Here is a 12744-nt window from a genome sequence, read left to right on the forward strand (position 1 = left end):
CATCCATTTGCCATTCTTCCCTGCACTTCACCTGTCACGCTCACCTGGATTCCCCCCAGGCCCGGGGAAGGGGAAGACACACGTGGGAAGGACACCAGCGGGCTGTGCCGCCAAAGCGCTGTTGCCCTCTCCTGGCCTCCAGAGGACAGCTCCACGGGGCAGGGACTGGAGTTTGCTCACCATGCAGCCCCTGGCCTGCAGGAGGGCCTGGCACCCAATACATGCTCAGTTAAGGAAGGCATTCGCCGCAGGGTGCCGGGAGGGACCAAACATTTCACTGTGGACTACGTGTTTTTAGTCCTAGAGGAACCCCGGGACAGGAGGATGGGAAAGGCTTTCCAAAGTGGCCGTTGTTTAAAACTTTAATGCTGGCAGCTGAATCATAGAAATGTTCCGATTGCAGAAACATCTAGAGGGCACCACCTGCAACCGCACTGAGCTCCCACCCAGGACCCTGCAGGGCCTCAGTCTGGGGGATGCCGGTGGGCGCGAGTGGGGGTGAACCCGGAAATTGAAGAGGAGAAAGAAGGGGAGGGAGGGAAAGTGACGGGGGAGAGAGAGAAACAGAGACAGTGATGCAGATACAGCCACTACGGAAAGAGCCCAGAAGAAAACGCTGTCACCTGGGTACACCCAACCACACCGCCGCAGGTCGTGGGTGGCGCTGTGCTCCCGGCGCGAGGTGTAGGGGCTCTGGCAGCTTCCGTTCGAATCCCGAATCCCATTCACAGTAGAGGAGGGCTGTCTGTCTCAGACAGAAGCCGGCAATTCCGTGTGATTTTGCTCTTTGGACTGGGAGCTCTCCCTTGGGCAAGGCGGCTCTTGGCGCGCCACAGGAGGACGATTCAGCAGTCAGAGGCACTGAGACTCCGCCGGAGGTTCCCGTACCCGGGAGTCGGCAGCGCCCCCGCTCTGGAGACCAAGCTCCCAACACCGCCAGGAGGGCAGTTGGAGACAGTCTCTTGGTGAGCCCCTCTGTCCAAGCGGACCTTCTCCGTCTAAACGGGGCGCTAGGATGGGTTTTCTTTGGACCAGCCCTTGCAGCATCCTGGGCGAGGCGAATCCCAGCACGCCGTCCCTGCGGAGGCCACAAGGAGGCGCCGTGGTCTTTCCACCGGAAAGGCTGGCCGAGGACAAGGTCTCCCACTGGTTTCAATGTCCCTCAGAGGCTGCCTATTTAAATAGGGGTCACCCCAGGCACGGGGTCACCTTGGATCAGCCCGTCCTCCCCAGGCCTCGAGGACTGGCTGTGGACGCTCCGCCACTCAGCTGGGGCCACCTCACTCTGTCTTCCAGCAAGAACCCCCAGAGGGCCCTCACCAAGGAGACATGTTTCCCTCATCGTCCTCTCAGCCTGTGGTGGTCTGTGGTGGCCCCTTCCTACCTTGGTTTGGACAGCGTGTGCGGTGGGGGCGCAGGGGCGGTGGATCAGGGAGGAGAGGGAAGAGGAGCAGAGGGAGGAGAGGAGAGGATGGAGAGAGTGAGGGGAAAAATGGGTGGTGAGGAAGACAGCGAGGAAGGGCGGGCGAGGAATAGAAAGGGATGAGAAGGACGAGGAGGAGAGGGGGGGAGGGGGAGGGGGAGGAGGAGGAGGAGAGGTACCATGGAGGAAGGAGAGGAGATGGAGGGAGCTGGAGAAAAGGGGTGGTGAGGGAGACAGCAAGGAAGACGCGGGGGGTGCGCGGGCGCCAAGAGGAGGAGGGAGAGGCACTTCTAGGAAGTCCCAAGTCGTGTTCTGGGGATCGTCAGAGCTCCCAGGGCAGTGGGAAGAGGGCAACTGCAAAGAAAAGGAAAGGAACTTTTTCTTTCCTGCCAGATAATTTACCGCAGAGCAGGAAACTCTAGTGATCCAGGCAGAGCAGGTGGATTTCGGGGAAGCCTAAAAGCCCTTCCCTGTCGCTATGATGGATTTTATCTCGTTCCCCGACGTGCGAACCCAGAGAGACGGCAGAGAGCACGGGAGTCAGGGCGACCCCTCCGTCGCGGAGGAACCGCACTGGGGCCGGGGGGAGGGCGGCGCCCGGCGGCGCGGGTCCCGGGCGCGGGGCCTGGAAAGGCCGTGCGCTCCCCGGGCGTCCGCTCGGTGCCTTCGCCGCGCGCACTCAGGACTCGGCCTCCAGCGACCCGAGGGCACATCTCAGCGGGACTGTCCCATCAGGCCGAGCCCCCGCCACTTTTCCTCCAGCGGCCCGCAGACAGAGGGTCCCCTGGAAAGCAAACTCGCGCCTTAGACGCGGAGGGAGGGGGACGCGGTGTCCCGCCCTGTGTCCCCCTCCCTCCTGCTTTCGGGAGAGGAAGGTTCCGTCTCGGGAAGGGAGCTCCGCGTGCCGCCGGCCGCTCTGGGTCCCCGCATCCCTTCTGCTTCTGCCGCCCTTTGCGCCTCCCAGCCATGTCCCTGCGCTCTTCCGCCTCTTCCTCAGGCGGCGGGGACGCGGGAGGCGGGTTCTCTCAGTGGCGCCGTCCACAGGGACAATGCAGGCATATCAGGGTGACCGGAGCCTGGGGTGCCCCTGCGGCCCTCGTGCAGCTCTGCCCAGCCGCTCAGCATCGGAGGCCTCTGCATCGCCATCAAGGGACCCAGCGACCGAGCCAGTGCCACCCCGTCGTCAGGGTTACCCCGGGGCTTCAGGGTAAAAGGCAGAAGCTGCGTCCACTACATCCTGGACCACGAGGAGTGTTCACGGGACTGATGGTCCGTTCGTGAGGACATTGTAGGTACAAGAACCTGGGATCGCGCTAACTGGGTCATTACTGACTGTGTCTTAGTTTTGGGGTGGACAGGTCGAGACCTGAATTGGAAGTACTGTAGTTTATTCAAATAGTCTATTTTAGTCAGAATTTTAACATATTCTAGTCTAACTTGTTCAGATCTTATGCAGAATTTCTAGCTCCTGAGTCTCCATTGGACACTAGGACTGCTGTTGGGCTGAGCTTTGAAACCGACTCTGGGAAGTCTCATCCTTTCCTCCCAAACTCAGCCAGAGAGAGGAATCCTGGCTACAGACTCCAGCCTCTGTGGAGACCAGGAGTCCCTGATTCACCTCCCCCCGGGCCGTGGAGGAGTTTGCAGATCTGAGTGTCAAGGCTAGACTATTTGGAAGATACTTTGTCTGGTTAGATATGAGTTGCAAACCATATAAAACCGAATTAAAGTTTTAACATTTGGCCTTTAGACACGGAAAACACAATGTAACAAATGAACCTAATTGTGCAAAAATGTTATAGAACAACCAAATGGATTAGAACTATTCCACGAGACTTTAAAACAATAATTTATCTATACCCCAGGACAGTAAGAAAACCAAAAGCTACTTTTCTCAATCGTGTTGCTAGTGGTGTTGCTGCTATCATCTTTATTCGTGTGTCTGTATAATGTGGGAAAAGCAAACGTTGTGGGATATTCTAATTCTACTACTCCCTGTGTCCTTAACGCACAATGCTTGGTGTTAGAGGAGGAGATTTAGATGAAAAACAAACGTTCAGTAAAAGCCCTGTGGTTCTCAATTCGAATTGGCAGTGTTTGCGAATCTATTTGAAGCAACTGGTGTGAATTAAAGGTCCTCCTGGAAGAAAATAGGACCTCAGAATCAGAACACGCCACGCCTATCCCCCCAGACCTTATGTCCCTTAGAATCGCCCCAAAGAGAGAGACCCAGACCTGAGAAATCAACTTAGCCACTCAAAGCACCCAACCTTCCTACATAGAACTTTGGTTTCTCGTTCAGGGAAACTTAGGCATGTTGACATGCAAATCACACAGCAGACATGTGTTCCAAGGTGACAGAAGAGAAGAACAGAAATAGAGAGTCAAAAATTTCAGCTCATGAAAGGATTTCTCTCCAGATCAATCACACAGCATAGGAAAACTCTAAAACGACATACAATGAATCTGAGTTAAACGTGCCCAACAAAGCATTTGTACACACGAACAAAACAAAACCACATAAGAAATACACAACTCAAAAGAGAAGTGGACAAGAAACAGAAAATGAGAAATTAGACTTGGCAGAAACTAGGGAAAAATGGGAGAAAAAGAAAATTCTCTGAAAAATAGGCTAAATGACAAGGTTCATAAGGGCAACATATCTGTCTAAAAATACTATAAGGGACACAGAATAAAGAAATGGAAGCATCAAACAGAAGAGAAATGAAGAAAAGATGCTGCAAAAGGAGCAGAGAGAAAGTCTAGATCCCGGGGAGAAACAGAACTGGGGTGGTCAACACTAAGACCTCGCCTCCTGGAACTGACAGATTTAAAGGAAAGGAAACAACTTCCTGCGAAGCTCCAGACCCCTCTCTGCTCCTCAAAGAAGCCAATTCACACACAATAGAGAGAAAATCAATCTACGTCTACACCTCAACAGAACAACAATGCGGGACAATACCCTATAAAAACTCAGTGACAGTCATCGTGGGCAAGTACTTCATAGTCACCCAGCTGTCCCTGTGTCAAGGCAGCAGAAAAGAGTGTGGCACATACAACGCTCAGGGAGTCCTGCTTCCATCTTGAGGAGTCTTTTCAGGATGAACTCCACCCAACAAGAGAGGACTGAGGAAATTGGGACTTTCGAACAGCTGGTCATCATTGAATGTATTTAACTGTAGATCTAAAGCAGAAATCTGGAAGGGGCCAAGGGGAGAAAAACAGTGTGTCAATGGTATTCCTTTAACTGGGTTGAAATAATTCTATGAGAAGTGGCCAGGAAGGATGGAAGAAAAGAGAAAAACAGAACAAATGTCCTGGATGGTCACAGTGGTAAAAGTTTGCAGTTGAAAGATGTCATTTCAAACTCGTAAAGCAATTATTAGAAGTTTGACAAGTTAGTAAGGGACTAAGATATCAAAAACCCTTAGTGAAATATACAGCACTAGCTACGCAGTTCTTAAATATCAAATGAAACACACACACAGAAACATGGAAACAGAAAATAGTAAATACCATCTACTACAGGTGGGTAATACAGCCTAAAACGTATGGGAGACTGTAGGACGTAACTATGAAGAAGAGAGAGAAGAATGTTTATCTTAATTTATGTTTCTATCCACCCAGTCAGTCACGATGATGCTGATTATAACACTGAATTTAAAAAATTCATGAGTCCACAGTGACAGTCAAAACAAAAATTTTAATAGCATACAAGGGGAAGGAATGTTCTTTTTCATGGCACAATGCCAACAAATACAAGGCTATAGGTATGAACGGATTAGAAAATTTCCAATGTATAAATGCAAATATGCTAATCGACATACATCAGGGATCATTAAGGATGGTAAAATATTTAGAGAAAGATCTTTAGAAAAGAGGATGTTCACACACTCTCAAAGTACCACTCACCAAATTACTTACTCATTATAGAAAGGAAAAAATGTGCCCTTACAATGAACAGATCTCGTAGGCCCCTCCATAACAACGTGACCCATGCTAGTACGGCAGTCACAGAGGTGGACACACCGGACATTCTTAGTCTCCAGGTGGGCTCCACTAGGAAGCACCCAGCACTAACTACGTAGGGCTCTTGGCAAGAGGGTCGGCCTGAGCTTAGTCATGAGGAAGTGGTCAGACCAGTACACAATGTAGACCATTGAACCAGACAACTGTCCTGACCTCTACAAACAAGGCAATGTCACCGCCACCAAAAACAACAAAAGGTGAGGAGAGGTTTTTGGATCCAAAGGACTAAAGAAATCTTTTTAGTCGTTTAGCAGCCCAAAAGTCTCTTCTCCTTTTTGTTATCTTACTTGTGGTGACGTTGCCTTGTTTGTAGAGGTGAGGCCAGTTGTCTTGTGCAGTGGTCTAGATTCTGCACTTGTCTCAGGACTACCTCATGACTGAATTCAGGCTAAACGTTGTCACCATAGCACTGCATAGTTAGTGCTGTCTGTTCCTCGCACAGCCCAGCTGGTGGCACAGAACGCCCGGTCTGTCACGTTGTCTTTTGCCAGTTGCTCCTGATTCTGCTGATGTGCAGGACGGGAACTGAGAGCAGCAAGGGTTAAGGTCTCTCATAACCGTGTGTGGGTCTAGGCGGTGGTCTCCTCAGTGACTTAGCGCAGTTGGAGGCCGAAGGGCTGGCCTTTTTCCCATCAAAGCAGGCTTTGCAGTAAAAACCTTGGAGAGTGCTTTGTGGTTGTGATGTTGATCTTCAGCATAGGATCCCTTCACTGTTCTGTTTGGGTTTTAAATTGATTTGCTGTTTCAGATTTTTTTCATCGAGTGAAAATGGTACTTTTTGTGATGCGGTTTCTTTCAAATCAGTAATATCTTTCCTTAGTTCCAGAGATCTTGGTATCTGAGAGACAGAAAGAGAAAATAAAAATGAAATGTGAGTCTTTGCAGGTCCCAATGATAGCTGAGCCTGGAGGGATGGCTATGTGGCGACAGAGGCCAGCAGGACGCTGAGCTCCTGTTGAGGGGAGGAGCTGAAGGAGGAGCACAGGCCGCTGAAGGGGAAAGTGAGAGCCACAAGGTAGAAGAAACACCTCCCTGCACTTCCATCCAGGCTGTGGTGCAGCATCGAGGGACACCCTGTCCTCACCCCACCAGGAGCCTGGTGACATCCCAGCTCAGAGCGGCTGCAGAGCCTTAGCCAGAGCCCTACCAGCCTTTCCTCAGCAGCCACTTCACTCCTGAAGCCCCTCAGTCTGGAGCAAAGTGATGGCTTTCCCACCCCTCCCAGGGAGGGATGTGCTTAGCATCCACCCCCCACATTCAGAAACAGACTGCTGTCGGAACGAGAGGACCCTGGGCAGAGAAGCACACCCTCTTTAACTCCACGTCCCAGTGCTCTGAGGAGGAGGGGCACAACGCTTGAACTGGAACCCAGGCCTCAGGCCCTTTCCATAATTTGTGGAAGGTGAGAGCAAGGGCTCCGATCTGGAGGTGTCCACAGACCACAGACACTGTTGCATCACTTTGGCTCAACGGGAAAAAAGGTTTTACAGAGAAATTCTTCTCCAAAGAGACTGAGGAAAGAACCAAAAAAGGAGAAACTCAAAATGGAATTAACAAAAAGAGAGCAGGGACGGTAACCATGGCCTCATGCATTTTCCTTCATTCTTTAGCGTTGATTCCACACAGGATGCACCTTAGGGCATTTCTAGGAGTATTCTCAACATCTAGACCAAAAACTCCGAAGGGCAAGCATGAGGCACCTGGTTTGACTATGTTCTCTCCCACCCCACCCCTTTATTCCCCACAAAGCACTGCATAGGGCAAGATTCTCCTTTAGTCTTTTATGCCAGTGGAGAGAATGGCATAAGAAGCATAAACATGCAATCTTTTCCTGACTTTCAGCTGTTACTTACTATTACGTTCTCTTTAAGGGAATGAGCATAAAGATTCTCTTTGGGGCTTTTACTTAACGACAAAAATTGATCAATACTAAAATTCTCAAACTGGAGTGCTGAACGCATGGGACTTGAAATCAATTGGATGGAATAGGAACTTCTAGTTTTATATGAAAAATGTTAAAGAAAATACTAAATTTTATTGTGCGTAATAAGGGAGGTATTGTTTTCTGTGCACTGGGTTTCAATGAAATGCTCGTTTCCTGTTTTATCTTGTCTTCAGAAAAGTTGGAGAAACTCTCCTCAAAGAAGGGCGGTCGGAAGTCTAATCCATTCATCTACCTCTTTTATCTTCTCACTTTTTTCCACGTTGTACAAATAGTGCTGTTGAGAGAGGCATACAAATCCCCTCAATGGCTGATGGATATTCAGGCTTTTTAATGAAGCAGCCACACATTCTGGGCATTTCTATCCTGAACCTGAGATCATCGTAGAGGAATGGTCCTTGTCACGTCTAGCTGCATGTTAGAATCCCTGGGGAGCTTTTGAAATCTACTGAAGCCCAAACCCCACTCCTGACAATTTAAATGAGAATCGCCAGGTGGGAGGTCAAGGCAGTGATCTTAATTAAATTTTCACCAGGTGCTTATTACAGGGCAGCGTTAATGCCAGCTCCAATGAGGCCCTGAGGTGAGGATGCTGAGTCCCTGGAAGCCCCGTGCACATTAGCACAGGCCTGCACATGGGGGCCGAGGAGAAAGCTGGCTCCAGGCCAGTCCAGCACTCCCACCTGTGACCCAGGTTCTCATTTGGTTTTTGTCATCTGGGCTCTTTGTCCTCAGTTTTAACACTTCTTCTCCTTCTTCACATGGAGAGGGCCACGGTTAAGGGTCGTCCTAGGTCAGATTCCCAAAATGACTCAGGAGGAAGATCCATGTGTGAGTGATTCCTTGAGAAGAAAGAGGCAGTGGAGTTGGGGAAGCTGGGAAGGGAAGGCAAAGAAATGAAGAAAGTGTGTGATTTCAGGCAAAGTGCCTTGTGTTCAGCGGCATCAATGATGCTCTTGTGATGAGGAGGACCATGGGCTCAGGCTCGCCCGTGGCTAAGATGAAAGCAGAGAGGGAATATCAGGACAGCAGCGGCAGGGACACAGCAGAGTTCAGAGAGCAAACGAGATGGAGCTGGCAGGGCCTGGCAGGGTGGCAGCCCCCATGGAAAACAGAGGGAAGGCCAGACAGAGGTCGCATCAGCTGTTGGAGTGAACAAATGAGGAAGAGAAGAGACAGCGGGAGATTGAGCTAGAATCTTAGCTAGAGAGCCATGAGGCATAAGTGCATCTAAGAGCCACCGATGTGATTACCTCAGTACCCTCAGCTGAAGGCTGGGGAAATTGCATGTTATCCTCCACTTGTTGAAGAGCAGTTTTCTTTTGATAATCTTCTGTTTCTGGGCACTTAAGGCAGCTGAGCCCTCAGGAGCATCACCCTCCAGCTTGGGAGGTTTCTTTCCTCTGAGGGAAGCATCGAAACCCAGTCCTGAAAAATAAAACCACAGCCAACAGGATCCATTGTTATTCCTGATCGTACTGGGACTTAATCCTCCACCCAGGAGGGACATCAAATAAGCAGAGTGGCCAGAACAAGAAAGGCCACTGAAAGTCCATGGGTGAGGTGAGGCCAATGGCGACACTTTCATATTTTCTCTTTCTTTGATCTTACTCACACTACCCAGTAGTGATGAGATTGCCAGGAGGTGTGGGAGAGGCCCATCACCTCCCCGCTCCCACCCTCTGACGACTAACAATGGACCAGAGCTTCGTATTCCCCTTTTCTCTCTCACCTTGGAAGAGCGGCCACTGATTTCTGAAGGGACCGTGGGCTCTAAAGCTCCAGGTGGTGGAGCAAAGGCCAAGCCTGGCTTTGCCGTCACCACAGTCCAACTGGTCCAGCTGCAGCAGCAGATAACTGGTCACCTGGGTGCCTGGCTGCAGCTGTGTCTGTGAAGCTTGCAGCTCTGGTCTTTGGAAACTCCAGTTTGTCCTCAAAGGCCCTCGGTGACCGGCCTCCAGGGTGGGAGCTGAAAGGAGAAGAGGGCTCAGTGGGACCAATCCCAGCTTTCCTTTCCTCAGCCCTGGGAGCCCACCCATTTCTAATGTCCATGCCTGTCAGTGAGACCACCCAGCGACCCAAAGAGAAAAGGCAGACCTCATGTACATGAAGGAGCTGTCAGCTTCACGTGTGTCCCTGGGGATGCTGAGATGGCAGGTGACAGGATGCAGTGTCCCAGAAGTGAGAAACCCACTGAGTCCAGAGGACTTTGGATGGAAGGATGAAGTCATGCCTGTGAATCTGTTCTCATTAACTTAGTCCTATAGCTTAGAGAGAAGGTTCTAGAGAGGCCTTAGGACATGGGGGAGAAAGCGATGCTGATGTGTACCCACAGTATAAAAGAACAGGGAGAGAAGTACGGCCAGAAGTCTTCAGGTCCGGTAGAAGACACATTTGGGAAACCGTAGAACAGGGACCGAGTTATCCGAAGTTTTGTAAAGTTCTGCGGCCTTTTGAGCAGCTTTGTCTGTAATTTTTGACTGCCCTCCACCCACCCACACATGTAAATATCTATAGCCACGCAGGGCACCGGCAGCTACAGGACATGTAGTGGAGGTCTGAGTCCCCGATTGGAAACTTAGGGACAGAGAAGTGCCACAGAGTCAGACTTTGTGGTTCTTCAGGGAGGTAAGAGAGCGCTCAGTCCTGTGTCCCACACCCCTCGGTGGGGGCTGGGCAGTTCTCCCTAATAAACGTGTATATTTTGACTGTGCAATGAACACATACTCTCAGAAAGGGGGCTAACAAAGACTTCAAATAGCCTCAGGCCAGTCCAGGTCAGACTCAGGCGGGCTCCTGGCCCGCAGGGCCTGCTCTGCACTGCGTGGGCTCCCCTCTCTCCTGCCCTCTAGCCATCCTCATTCTCACCAAGGGTTCACTGTTCCATAGAAATGTCTCTGTGTGTCTGTTGCCATTTTGTCTTCCAGATCACAGACTCTCCTGACTCCTGTCCGTGCTCCATCCAGCCTCCCTCAAGGTGCGTTCCCTGGTTCCATCCTCTCTCACCAGCAAATGTCTCACCTGCCTTCTTACCCCAGATCCTGCCCCATCCTGTGCCTGCTCTGCTGGGGGAACTTCCTCTCCCCTCTCTGCTACACACCCTCAACTCTGCACCTCCTTTGCACTCCCTCCTTCTGTCTTCTGGCCCCTCTTTCTTCTACAGCATCGCTTCCCACACCTCCCTTAGATAAATCCTCTGGAATCAGCCTGCCCTCCAGCCCCCACCCCAGCCCTGCACCACATGCCTCTTCTGGCGTCCAGGTCTTTGTCCACAAGGACTTCTCTCGGGCTGTACCCTGTACTGCCTGTAGCCCCTCTGCTGCCATACACAGTGTTTACATGTTGTCATCAGCGAACCTCAACACAGGACGGGTCTGTGTAGAATTTAGGTGATCTCTTCACTTATCTCAGCCCATCTGCATGGGGCAATTTGTCCTTTCCTGCTACATTTTGAACGATGGCCTGGCAAGGCCGTGCCCCATCACACACATCTCACTTCTGACGTGTGTCTGAGCATTTCTCATCCTCCTCATGGGGACCGAGACCTGGCTGTCAGGGTAACCGAGACAGAGATGTGCAGCTTTACAACGGCGGCAGGACAACTCTAAGTGAGAGCAGAAAAGCCCCGAGGGCAGGGGCTGGTGAGACAGATCTCTCAGCCCTGGCTGATTTTCCATGGAGAGAGCTCCTCATGGAGCTGCAGCTCCCCTGGGAGGGCCTGGGTGAGCCGCTGGCTCTGCTCACAGGACGGAGTGCTCTGAGAGGGTAGGAGCTGGCAGATCGGCATGAGTGGAAACAGGAGTTCTTTGGATGAGTCTCCCAACTTTTCTGTTTAAGTTTAAAATTGTTTGACATAGTTTGGAACAAAGCACAAGGAAGAGGGTGAGCACCATCCCCGCTTAGTCCCTGATGTTCCGACTGCTGAGAGCAGGAGACAGAGCCTGAGCAGGGGAGTCAGGCCAAACGGGGGCCACAGTCACACTGTGCACTGACTGGGGGTCTGGGGCTAGCAAAGTGACCTCGCTGAGCCTCAGTGCCCTCGGCTCCAACATGAGATACCTCACCTATTGAGAGTGGCTCTGTGAGGACCGAATGGGTTATAGTGTCCACGGAGCTCACTTGCTGAGGGGCGTGGCACACAACAGACACAAAAGGCCTGTGTGACATTTTCAGTCATGAATTGTTGTGATCCTCAGAAAGCCTTCGATTCTCTGCACCTCGGGAAGAACGGGAAACAGGAAAGAGGATGGTCCAGTGTGAAAAGGCACTTACTGACCCGAAAAGGTTGAAGGACCAATTGTTCATGGTCGATTTCACTATAAAATAGTCAGAGACAGTCAGGAACACCACAGAGTTTCTGGCTCTTCCTACAAGATGATTTCATGAGTAAAGGCTCCTAACAATCCAACCGCCTCGCCCAGAAGAGAAGTCCGGAAGATCGCCTCCGGGAGAGGAGATGAAAACTGTGTTTGAATCTCCCCGCTTGAGGAAATGGCGGCCCCAGTGGGATCTTGCTCACCAGGGAGGACTTTTCTGGAGATAATGGATAGGGAAGCTTGTGTGCTTTGCTCATAAATTAGGCCAATACCCCCATCAGGTACACAGGCTGTTGATAGTTTACATGAGATGATACCGCCGAGACTAGACACGTGATTGAAACTACAACCTCCACACGGAATAAATCAATGGTGTTGCACAAAGGACGAAACCCATGGCCATTGGTGGAGGATGAAAAATCAGAATGAGAGCTTTGGCTTCATTGAAAACACAGAAACAGGCAGGATTTGGTGTTCAGGATCTCGTATCCAAATGCTTCAGAAGCGGGTTGGCACCCCAGGGGAAAAACTTTGAGCTTGGGAACCATGTAATACATGTTGCAAATATTGAGCAGACTGCAAACCTGTGTGGAAAGCCAGAGAGTTTGTACAAAACTACTCAGGAAATACAAGTAGCAACATCATTCCATGAGTATGAGAATTCTTAGGATGGAAAAGAGATGTTTTTCACAAATTCCTCCAGGTAACAAAATGATGGCTTAGACTTTTCCATTATCCCTCTATTTCCCCTCTTGAACCTGACTTGATAGGAACAGTCTGCAGTTGTGAGAAATGCCAGGTGACAGGAGTTGAGACTAGAAGAAGAAAACTATCCGACCACAGGATGCTTCTTAAAATTAACTTCAGGAGCACAACTCAAACTAGAAGGAGTCTACAGAACCCATTGGCAGGGATGCACCTCTCAGCCAATGCAGGGTGCTGGATTCAAAGAACATAGACATTACCAGAAAACCGCAAGGAATTTGTGCCATTTACAGTGGGAGTACTCACCCTCTGCATCCAGGGTTTGGAAG

General features: G+C 50.7%; 1 long non-coding RNA gene across 1 annotated transcript; it reads right to left on the bottom strand.

The window, feature by feature from the left end:
• Positions 1-5808: 5808 nt before the first annotated feature.
• LOC139042075 (uncharacterized) lies at positions 5809-9290 on the bottom strand. Its single transcript, XR_011498296.1, has 3 exons — positions 9127-9290; positions 8648-8822; positions 5809-6290 (listed from the first exon to the last, which is right to left on the bottom strand). It is a non-coding gene; the product is annotated as an uncharacterized lncRNA (long non-coding RNA).
• Positions 9291-12744: the final 3454 nt, after the last annotated feature.

The sequence above is a fragment of the Equus asinus genome, chromosome 25 (assembly GCF_041296235.1).
Source record: "Equus asinus isolate D_3611 breed Donkey chromosome 25, EquAss-T2T_v2, whole genome shotgun sequence".
Lineage (NCBI taxonomy): Eukaryota > Metazoa > Chordata > Mammalia > Perissodactyla > Equidae > Equus > Equus asinus.